General features: G+C 43.2%; 1 long non-coding RNA gene across 1 annotated transcript; it reads left to right on the forward strand.

Moving 5' to 3' along the window:
* Positions 1–4,847: 4,847 nt before the first annotated feature.
* On the forward strand, positions 4,848–7,725 carry LOC112482151. The gene is made up of 2 exons (XR_003047210.1): positions 4,848–6,833; positions 6,941–7,725. It is a non-coding gene; the product is annotated as an uncharacterized LOC112482151 (long non-coding RNA).
* Positions 7,726–11,908: the final 4,183 nt, after the last annotated feature.

Below are 11,908 nucleotides of genomic sequence, written 5' to 3' on the forward strand. Positions count from 1 at the left end.
AGAAGAAAGGTCGGCAGAAAAAAAGGAAAGAATCAGAAATCAGAGAGATTACGGTAAAATATGAGGTGACGAAGATGACTGACACCACAAAGGAGATAGACACCTCTGGCAGAGTCGCATGTGAAGGTTAACAAATAATTTTCCCATTATAAATGAATTCGAATGACTGAATTTGGGCATTTGTGACCATTAAAGGTGGTTGAAGTTTATCTTTGTGTTGTCTTTGAAGAAAGAACTTACTAACCCAGCTAAAAGGTAAACAAAAGCACAGACAAATTGGCTTAACCTACTAATGATAACAATTTTCCCAGCGCTGTTGAAGCTTTGTTTTAACGCAGTGCGTTGCCTTAAACGAGTAGCATCTACCTGCTAAAACAGACCCAGAAAAACCTTCTTTTGGATCTTTTCAGCAGTGTTAGTTCACCTCTTGACAGTAATTGAAAGACAAAGGGGTCTGTTTGGCGATGAATTTAAATGCCTTTCTGGAACATTCTACGGAAGGTCGCAGCTGAGCTCAGAGGGTGATGAGTGACCTTCTCCTCACCTACTGCACCTCAGGAAACTTCGTCCATCAGAGCACCTGCCCAGGAGGAGACAGAGGGCTGTCAGAGGGAATGGGCCCAAGGGGAACCGTGGAGCCGGCCCACAGGGTCCATTTCAGGCCCACTCATCTCTAATCCGATTGGCCTTTCTCTCAGCTGGTGACATCATTTATTCATTAATTTATGTGTTCAGAGAATGTGCATCGTGCCCCTTTTTGGTGCTCCTGGACCATGGGCGTCCAGCTCTGCACGTGACAGAGGGGCATTTGTCTTCACGTAGCTTTCGGTTGCCTCCTGCACCTGCCACTCGGTCGGATGCTGCAGCAGGTTGTAGCGCTGCCAGGTGTTAGCTTTCCGCTTTGGAAGACGGACGAGCGAGCAGTGAAAAGGAAAAGGGTTTGAGCAATGCGCCTGTGCTGTACGTCTGTGGGCCGCAAGGCCCCGCACAGCCCTGGCGAGAGGACGCACGTCCATCCAGAGGTCCGGAGCCTAGAACGTGAATGCTGGCGCCTCTAAGGCCCCCGGAGGTCACCTGGCACGATCTTTCTGTTTGACAGACAAGGACGCTGAAGCACTGATAAGGAAGCAGCTCAGTTCAGGGGTGTAGACCGTTCAGGGCAAAGCCGGCCTCTGGGGCTCCGGCCTCTGGGGCTCCGGCCTCCATGCTGACTTTGCACAAAAACGACTCTTGTTTTGAGCAGGAACTATTTGAGAGTCGGTGGATACGTATTAGGGGAAATGACGAACTGAGATGACTTTACCTGAAAAATAGAACAAGAGAGTAACGAGGACATCCTTCAGAACATTTTATGAGCGCTTCTCGAATCAAGGCCCTTGATGAGGTGTCCCTTCTGGAATGTGAATCGAACACAGTGAAATCCCGTCGGAGCGGCCTGGGGCAGATGCGGGGCGACTGGGCAGGGAACTGCAGCCCACACTCCCAGGCGGACCCTCGGTTTGGCTCTGTGAGATGCTGTGTCCTGGGTGGCTTGAGGTCATAGATCTGGGGGAGGAATCCTCAGAGGTGAGGTGTCCTTCTCACTACATTCCATCAGGAAGAACAGAGTACCAGTCTTAGTGACCAGTGACGTCAACACCGATTATCTGGTTGAGGCGATATCCACCAGGTTTCTCTACTGTCCTCTTTCCCCTTAAACCGTCACCCACCAAGTTTAATATTCAGAGGCAGTTCTCAGTTGTCGCAGTAATTACTGCGGTGTCCCAACGACTCCAGGGTCGCCTTCGTTCCTTTATTAACTTGAATTCTTCTGGAAGGAAGAGCTGTCCTATCTTTTTCATTGACTCATCTGTAACACTGGGGACTCATGGATATTAATTTTTGTTCTTTGCATTATCATCCGATATTATTGCTATTTCTCTTGTTGCCCGAACCGTCCCAGCTCCGGCTCTTAGACGCGCTTTCAGTTTCCCGCTTCTGCAGAGCTTCGTGATGCTGCGGTAGCCCCGCGAGGTGCTGCGGGCTCGTCTCATGCTCCCCCTGCCCAGCCCTGCAATCAGCCACGTCTCGAAGGAGCCCTCGTTTCTTTTACTGGAGAGCGGCGTTGGGAACCAACATCTGGGTCGTAGGCAAGGTCGTTTCTTACTGGGGGGTCACTGTTTCTAGGCCCCCAGTACACAGAGCTAGGAAATAACGTATAAATACTAAGCCACGCAAACACTCACGTCGATATTTACTTCTGTGTGTATCTCACTCAGTGATTCTCAACCTGGGGATATTTGGCAAATTCTGGAGACTTTCTGGAATGTCACAACTCTGGGGGAGGATCTAGTGGGCGAAGACCACGGATGCTGCTAAGCATCCTGCAGCGCACAGGACAGGCCAAAGCAACAGAGTCACTCAGCTCAGGATAGCGTCACTAGTGCCAAAGCTGAGAAGCCCTGATCTGTCCAAAGATATATTGAACACACACAAACACGTGTGCGTTCACGCTGACACCTCTGGTCCAGTCCAGCTCCACAGGGCGTGTTCCAGCATTTTCCACCAGTAAGGCACTCGGCTCTCATCGTCCGCAGTATATTTACTTATTTGTTCAACTCTGGCGTACAGGTAAAGTAGTTTCAAAACTGCTAACCCAAACCCACTTTACTCACTAAAGTATAGTATAATGTTTGTGCACAGTCTTTTTTGTCTTGAGTCTTAAAGTATCCACTCGAAATCCTATTTTCCAAAATCACTTACGTTGCCTCCTTTCCCCCCTTCCCCCCTAAACGTGCTTATGTCATTCACTGTTAATACTGCTAGATTCCCTTGCCACGGTCTGCATTCCATCTCAAGCGTCTGGGAATCTGGTTGATTTTTTTTACTTGCAAACAGTAAAATTCATTTTTCGAACTATACAGTTCTCTGGATTTTGACAATCGAGTCATGTATATGCCACCATACGACACACAGGACAATTCCATCCACCACCACCCCAGGGTCCTTCATGCTGCGCCTTTGTAGTCAACGCCTCTCCTGTCCCCAACCCCGAGCAACTGTCTTCATAGTTCTACCTTCTTGAGAATGTCATGTAAGTGGATGATGCTATATGTAGCCTTTTACTGCCTTGCAGATTTCATTCCTGCATCATATTAGAAAGAATATTTTTAAAGGTGGTCATTTACAGGGTCGTAGAGACTCTAAAAGGTGGGAGCCTGATGTGATTGGGACCACAGAAGGACAGAACTTGTTTCTGGCTCTCACTCGCTTTTTTGGTGAATTCGGAGAAATAATCGATTATTCTTTTGCCTTTCTTTTTGTTTTGATTGCGTATGCCATCAATAATGAAATGTTCGAGCAGGCTCACTCATGCAGTGTTTATTTATTCATGAAGTTATAGACATATAAAACTCCATTAACACGTTACATCGGTTAAAAAATATTTACAAAAATAGAAATTTCAGAAGGATGAGATAAAGATAAAATAACCACAACTCCGCTCTCACGAGAATTTTTAGTGGAGACCATGTGATAAGTTAGATTGTCCTTACTTTTACCACATGTGACAGATGAGTACGAGGCGTCTGCTCTACCATATTCTTGTTGTTACTTACACTTGAATTTTGTTATTCGCTTTACTCTGTGATTCTATTCGAGAAATATTCTCATGCCATTAGCCCAGTTTTATCAGGATTAGTTTTATCCAAACTAGATTATAAAATCTGTAAACCCATGCAAGCTGTCACACATAAACTGCTGTGCGTCCTGCTATACTAAAAATGAATAATTACGGTGATGCTATTAATCTCTCCAAATGATGAGATTTCCTCAGGTTTTCTCCTCCATCATCCAGAGCACTCAACCTTCTGACATGTGAGCTAAGAGGAAAGATCAGTGTCAATCTATTTATTAAATACTAGTAAACTTAATTTGTGTTTTAGACAAAACTAAATCTAAGCTCAAATATTTTCTTACTCTGCTCCAAAAGACTGCCTTATATGTACATCAGGTACAAATACTTCATTCTGGAGACCCGTGATCTATAAAATTAGTATGGTTCCCCCAAATAGGGGACAGCTAGGGATCAGTGGTACAAGCTCCATTTCACGTGGTTGAATTATTCAGTAAAAAGGCTAAAATGCCTGTAAGAAAAATATCATTGCATCTCTAAACCAATCTTGCTGCAGAAACCGAGAGAATCTAGGGAATCAAATCAAGTGTGAGCTCACTGCACTTCGGGAAGGCGGCCTGTTTCCTGCTGTGCCTTTGACATTGGGACGGTGTGGGACAGGTGCAGTTTCTGCTGGCCAAGGAACCCAGATGAGTCTAAGAGTCATCCAGAATATTCTTCTCTGAATTCTAACCCTTGGGCGTCCAGCCAAGACCGTCCCAGGCCAGCTCCCAGGAGCAGCCCCTGGCAAACCTGAGCTGAGTTCCAACCCCAGCCCAAGAGTTTTGGATGGAAGTGAGTCAACCTCAGGAATGCAGGGAGTTCTACATTTTTAGCCAAGTTAGTCACCGTGGCAAACGGCAGTAAAGCCGTGGTCTTGCTCCGCCTCCTTTACAGCTGCGACAAAGTGACCGGTGCAAGCAGGGCTGGGAAAAGGAGCAGGCCGGCTCCTTCCAGTGAACCAGGCAGACCCCAGCAGCGCTTACGGCTCGGCTTACTTAACGCCACCGAAGCAAGATGCCATGTGGCTTTCCTGGGAGTCTCTCTCAGCTGTAGCTTAAAAAAAAATTAATTCTGAAGTGGCAGGAAGAGAAACATGAGATGGAAGGACCTGCAATTTAATATGGTTCAAGAGATCTCCAATTCGACAAAAAGAGCGTAATAAATGGCCTGGAGGAAAAGCATAGCCATCAACTGGAAAAAAAAATGTTTTAAGTACTTTCTTTTTAGAAGAGGAAATTCTCATACACCTTTTCATTTCGATTCAAAAGTCACAACAGAGAAAATAGTAAAGGTCCTCCATTTTTCTCTCCTACCTCCAGCCACTCAGTTCTTTTCCAATTCAGAGAGATGTCGGGGCAGTTCGTTTTTATTGGCCAACAAATATGTGACTTATGGGCGAGTTGGTGTGGCTTATGGGTAAGGGCAGTTTTCCAAGAACAAATTCCAGCAGAATGGAAAGTTGTTAATAAAGGCTTTTTTTTCTTTTTTTTTTTTTAAAGAATTCTTCCATGTACGCACAATATAATGGCATCAGCAGCATTATCTTCAGATAGGAAGCGCCAGTGAAAACCAGAAAGGTTACCAGTAGTCAGGAGAAAAAACGTTTTGACGGAATAAAAAGGATAACGTAATTAACCTTCTTCTGATTTTTTACAGGATGTTTGGAGGCTTGTGAGGAAGATCTTCCTGTAAGAGTTTGAGTTGGGGTTTGGCATCTGGCTTGGCCTGAGTTGCTCAGGCACAGCTGGCCCCAATTATTACAAAGAACTTCTCTTGGCTCTGGAATGTTCTAAACCACTGGGTATAAAATCTAGTCGTTTCCCATTAATTTTTCACTTTTTCTGATATAATTCTAGATTCTCCTAGCCATCAGACTCTGCTTTATAAAAGAAGCTCCTCACTCGCCAACCATCACTCTGGTCCCGGGTTCTGGGAACCCAAGAAAAGATTCGTCACAATTTGAGTGATTGCCAGTTAATCTCCTTTCCCATGGAGGTGGGCGAGAGAGAAGGTAGCAAAGATTCATTCAGTACCTGATGTTTTACATGCTTTACTTCATTTAATGATAGATGCCTACCTGTCCCTCTTGTATTTTCAATTGAACGAGTATTGTGAAATTGAGCTAGTAAAGCTTTGCAGCTGTGGTATGTGCATCCTGGTCCCAGCCATTCCAGAAATGCCTATTTCCTAAGCAAAAACTTATATGTGTGTATGTATGTATGTATGTATGTACGTATGTATGTGTGTGTGTGTATACCTTTACAAATGAGTACTTGGAATTTTTCAAGTGTCTCCGGTGTCTTCCAGCCCTGGTTTATGAAACCCTGTAATGTCCCCATGCTATAATCCTCTAGACCATCATTCCTCAAAATAATTCACTGTAATTTAAATAATAATTTAAGCCATCCGGGTATTATGATGACAAACAAATAGAAATAGAGATTGCTAATTCATTTTTTTTAAGATCAGTTCACAGACCATCTTTTAAAGTCTTCAGGCTAGTATTTTCCAAAGTTCCGTCATTTGCAGAATACCTTCATTACTTTTTAAATGGAATTTTATAAATTGTAGCAAAATTATAGTGCATGTAGTTAAAAGTCAAATAGTTCTACAATACTTGCTACAAAAAATAAAGCCCTTCTCCAGCCTTGAAGTTACCTCTGCCAGTGCTTCTAAATTATTATTTTCCTATTTATCCCCAATTCTTTATCTTTAAAAGCAACTCTTAATATTTCTACTTGATTTTTTATTTTAGCATTATCTGTTGACTTCCTACTATGAAATATTCAGATTAAGCTTAATTTCAGTAGTCCTTACTCAGCTCCCATTTCTACTTCCCGTCCTTCACCAACCTTCCAATATAGACAGTTGGGTAAAATCAATATTCAGTTGACATTACTTTAAGGATGAAATGAAACCACAGTTGACATCTAAGACACCTAGTGAACTGTGATGACTTTTCCTTTTCTGCAGTTATTAGTGTGTGGGGTTGTTTTGTTGTTGTTGTTGTTTTGCAGAGTTAATAGTACTATGGTTTGATAAGATTTTTTAGACACTTTTCACTAATATAGTCCCAAACTTTCCCATAGTTGCATAAATCCGCCCTCAGCACTCATGTCCTTGGTATCCCAACGGATTCATTTCCATGAAGAATTCTCTTCTGGAGTCTTCGGCCCAGGTCGGGGAAGAGGGGCAGATTTCTGGCTGTGTGGGCACGGAGGACGCCCTCTTCCTCCTAAAGAGACTTTTAACCAAAGTTGTTTTGTTTCGAACCTTTGCTTCCAGAAGCAACAGATGCTGCAGATTTCTACGCCTTTCCGAGGTTCTGAGGTGCAAATCAAGTTGCCACTCACCTTCACGCACCGCTGGCTCTTCAGCTTTCTTGAGTCTGCTCATCAGTTCGTTTCCCCATGTCCACCTGACATCTATCATTCTGTCGCCATGAGATTTCTCATTTTATTTGTACTGTTATGGGCAAGTTATGCCTTATCGTGTATGCCTTTAAACAAACATCTCTCAACCCACCATTTTAAGCTGGAAATCTTTTTAGTTTTTTTTCTCTATCTTGGTATTTTTTAGACCATTTACATAGTATTTGTCTTTATATTGACTCGATTTTTCTAGTTTAACTCTTCCTAATCAATAATAGTCAAAAAATTATGGTCGTCTCTCATCAGATTTCCTAATAGTTTCTAAAATACACTAGCATTTGTTAAGAAGAAGGAAATCTGGCACACCACCAGTGGCAGGCACTGTACGGAGGGAAATACTACTCCGGTGTCAAGGAGAAAGGTCCAGGGAGGTTACGTGGCCTGAGGTCGAGCCAGTGACAGAACTGGGACATTCTTTGGATCTCCTGAATTCCCTACTTGTTCTTTACCACTAAGCTGGGCTGCCTGGGCCTCTAGCCAAATGTATTGATTAACCGTATACCTGACTTCTCTAAGCTATCCAGGGCCACTTTACCTGTTAGACCTCTGTCTCATTATCCAGCCCCTAAGTAACAGACCTTGTTTAAAGCTCCTAGTTCCAAATGTGACCCACACTGGATAGGGAGATGCATTGGTGGCTAAAAAAAAAAAAAAAAAAAAGTCAATGAGGTCAGTATTATTTTCTACTCATCTGACAAGAAGGGTTAGTTATTAAGTAAGCAAGTTTTCCATCGTGGGTTCCAGGAGTCTCGTTTATTCCTCAATGAATAAGGAAGGACACCAGAGAAGCCTATGTTCTTTCTTTTGCTGCGTGCAATGTACGGGATCTCCAAGTCACAGAGACCTTACATATTTCCCCAAACAGAAGGTAGTACAGTTTGTAAATGGCAGAATCGTTTTATAAACACGATGTCTTCCAAACCCGTCATTTAAATAGAAATGGCCCAAAGCCAGCATTACTTCAAGCGCAAGAATTCTCACATAGTTTATCCTCATCAACAAATTCCAACATACCAAATTTAGCTTGGTGAGACCAGCATGATGCTGAAAATACTTCCTTTGCTGCTTCTTGGCAATGTGTCACAAAAGAGGAGCAGATGTTGAACTACACAGATAGGTTAAATTTTGAAATTATAAATATCATTATAACTAATTAAAGCCAGAATGAAAGATACAAACTGCAGAACAGTAAAATCATTTTTAAAAAGCACTTTGAAGTTCGTTTGGTCAGAGCTTGGTCCGTGTCATAAATTTTAGTCCCCTATATGGTACATGTTATACTTTTTAACTTATGATCCTGCTTTAATATAACAATCTTATGACAGTATAAGATTCATTTCCTTCTACTCGTCTCTGTGTTATTTTCATGCATTTTCCTTCGATATATGGAATGAATCATGTTAAAGATGTTACTTCATTATCGTCTGGATTATGCATTTCTGACAAGATGTCTGCTGTCACTGTAACTGTTGTTTCCAGGTATGTAACGTGTCCCTTTTCATATGAAGTTTTTCTTTTTATCAGCCGTTTTTAACAACTTAATTATCCTGTGTCTTGGCATGGTTTTCTCAATGTTTATTCTGTTGGGTGTTTGTTGAGCTCCTTGAATCTTTCTGTTAATAGTTTTTATCAAAGTTAGAACATCTTTATTTCTTCAAATATGTTCTCCCCCACACCCACCCCATTTTCTTTCCAGTGTAATTATGCGTATGTGGTCCACTTAGATTACACAGTATAGTCCACAAGTCACTGATGCTCAGTTAATTTTTCAGTCCGTTGTCTCTCTGAGCTTCACTGCAGATAGTTTATATTGTTGTCTTCGGCTTCACTCATTTTTTCTTCTTCAGCGTCTGACTAACTATTAATCCCACCCAGCATTTTTCATTTCAGACATTGTATTTTTCATCTTTATACGTCCCATGTCAATCTTTTTATATTATTGATTTATCTTCTCATCATGTTTACGTTTTCCTTTATTTTCTTGTACATGGACAGTACACTTAAAATAGCTGTTTTAATGTTTTTATTTGCAAATTCATCATTTTCATAATTTCTGGGTCAGTTTCTATTGATGGTTTTTTTTTTCTGGGCTAAGAGTAGTATTTTCCTGCTTCTTTGCACGCCTGGTTATTTTTGACTTAATGGCTGACATTGTAATTCTATGTTGTTGTTTGCTGGATTGTGTTATAGTCCTCTAAATAGTATTGAGCTTTATTATGGCACTGGGTTAAGCTACCTGAAATCAGTCAGACCCTTTCGAGGCTTGATTTTAAGCTTCTTATGATGAGTCTGCAGCAGCCTTTAGTTCTGGCCTTCTTTAGTCCCGCTACTAAGATGGGGCTAAACAAGGAGGGTCCTCTTTCTGAAGACTCCACTGGGAGTTCTTTCTCCTCTGGAGAGCGGGAACACAAATGCCTCCTAGCCCTGTGTGAGTCTTGTGAAATGCTCAGCTGCTTGTGGCTGGTTCTTTCTCCTCAGATACATTCCTGTCATATGTATGTAGATCAGTGCTCAGAGTCACCCCACTGCGTATCTCTGGTACTCGCTCCCTCTCTGAAGCCCCCTTTCGATACCCTGACCCATAAGTGCCAGCGGCCATGACCTCCCTGCACTTGGATCTAGCTCCTCATTGCAACAAGACTGTTGAGCTCTGTTCTGCTCCCCTCCCCACCCCCCGCCCCCGCCCAGCACTACAGTCTGGAAATTGCCTCCAGGCAGCGAGCTGGAGCAGTTGTAGGCTGACCTCTTCCTCCCCCCACCCCTTCCTCACAGGGTCATGGTTCTATGCTGAAATATCTGAAAACTATCATTTCATATATTTTGTCCAGTTTTCTAGTTATTTAAGGCAGGAGTGTAAATCTACTTCCTATTACTCCTCCTTGGCCAGAAGCAGAAGTCTTTCGATCCTCTACGATGAATGTGTATTGTTAGAAAAACGCTTTTTCTACAACATTTCCTAGTGATTCTAGAGTTCCTTACCAAGTTTGAAGGTGTTTTAATCATTATTATTATTAAGTAACTATTAAATAAGTCATACTGGAACCTTCTCTTTGGTCACATTATTAGCAGGTTCCTTTTCCTGACACCTGTCAGACGCCTAAAGGAATGCAGAGTCGAACTCTGGATTTCTCAGGATGGAGTCTTACCGGGTCATGTGCACACACTTTGTGTGGCGATCAGAGTTTTCATGTTTAGATTGCCATATATCATGATTATCTGGAGTCCAGTACTGACTATAGTTGCTGGAAATGGTACATAAAAGGTGGTGACCCTCAGAATCCTAATCAAAGTCGCAAGACTTTCCTTTCCTTTCTCTGTCCCATGTCCTGGAGCCCCTATTTCTTGATGGTAGGCATTCGGTGGCATTCGATTAGCTTCCTGACCCTTGATTCCTTTCTAGAGACCTCATATACAGACACGTTGTGTTTTAAAATTACCTTTTCTTCCTTCTTACAAACCAGTCAAACTCCAGTTACCTTATAGGCTTAACCCATTCATTATAAGAAGCTTGAAGGCAGATACTAAATCTTATTTTTAGTGTTTCATCAGCCTATAGAACATCATCTGTCAATGGACCGATTTCAAAAAGAGGCTGCCTCTACGCTTAGTGTTTCTGCCGACTGTGAAGACGGTACAAAGCTGAAGATCTTGGTGGCCATCATTACCACGAAGTAGGGAGTGAGAATAAAGGCAACCCAAGAAATACAGAGAAAAAAAGAGAGGGAAAAATATTATCGTGATGGCATGATTTGGGCTCCTGGACTCAGCTACCTAGATTCACCCTTAGATTTCCCAAGAGCCTACATTTTCCCATTTTTGCTTAAGTTAGTTTGACTTGGGTTTCTGTTATCAACGGGTTTAAGCAAACTTCTATATCCAACACCAAGATGGGCAGCGGGGAAACACAAGGAAAATGGTGAGTCACATGTCAAGACAATCAGTGGCTTACAGTGTGGCACCCTTCTCCCTGCTCTCCCCACCCGAGAGGCAGCAGGCAGAGTGGGGAGCAGGCAGAACCCAAGCCTGGGACGCTGACAGGCCGAGGCTGGACAGCCCTAACCTATGGGCTCTTGTCACTTTCAGGTGTTCCCCACACGTACCTCAGTGGGGAAATGGGTGAAGGTACTTCACGCTGGCTCGAACACACTCCCAAATCTTCCTTGCTGAGTGTTGTCATGTTCCTCCACGGACCCAGAGTTCTGTTGACAAGGAATGGTGGACGCACAGTTCAGTGTTTCTATTCATCACGTCCTTGTGGAAGTTGCACTGTGTTCTACCAGGTTATCAGTTCAAGCCCTGGGTAACGACAGGCAGGTATGTACAGGCAGGTATGTACAGGCAGGTATGTACAGGCATCAAACGGATGATGTTCACTGTGTTCTACCGGGTTATCAGTTCAAGCCCTGCGTAACGACAGGCAGGTATGTACAGGCATCAAACGGATGATGGTTTGGTTAGAAAAAAAGCATCACTACCCTCATCTGCCCTGATCGCCTTTGACCCCCCTGTTTCAAGTTGTCCTTTGGCAAATGTGCAGAATGCTGGTGAGGCAGTGCCTGGACCCCTCCCACGTGGGTCTCTGATGAAGACCATTAGGAGAGAACCGGAAGAAACTTTAGCAAGACACACAGTTGTGCCAGGGGTCCTGGGTCAAGAAGCTGAGTCTCAGCTCTGCTACTGATAGCCTTACAGGGCTCCCCATGAAACCAGAACAAGAAGACATCACGCTTCCTTCTGTAACACACTCCAGAATGCCCGAAATAACGCGGGGTTACATCAACATGTCAACGCAGAACACGGATGATGTCTTTTGCAGAGTCAA

Source organism: Pteropus alecto, unplaced genomic scaffold (genome assembly GCF_000325575.1).
Source record: "Pteropus alecto unplaced genomic scaffold, ASM32557v1 scaffold35, whole genome shotgun sequence".
Lineage (NCBI taxonomy): Eukaryota > Metazoa > Chordata > Mammalia > Chiroptera > Pteropodidae > Pteropus > Pteropus alecto.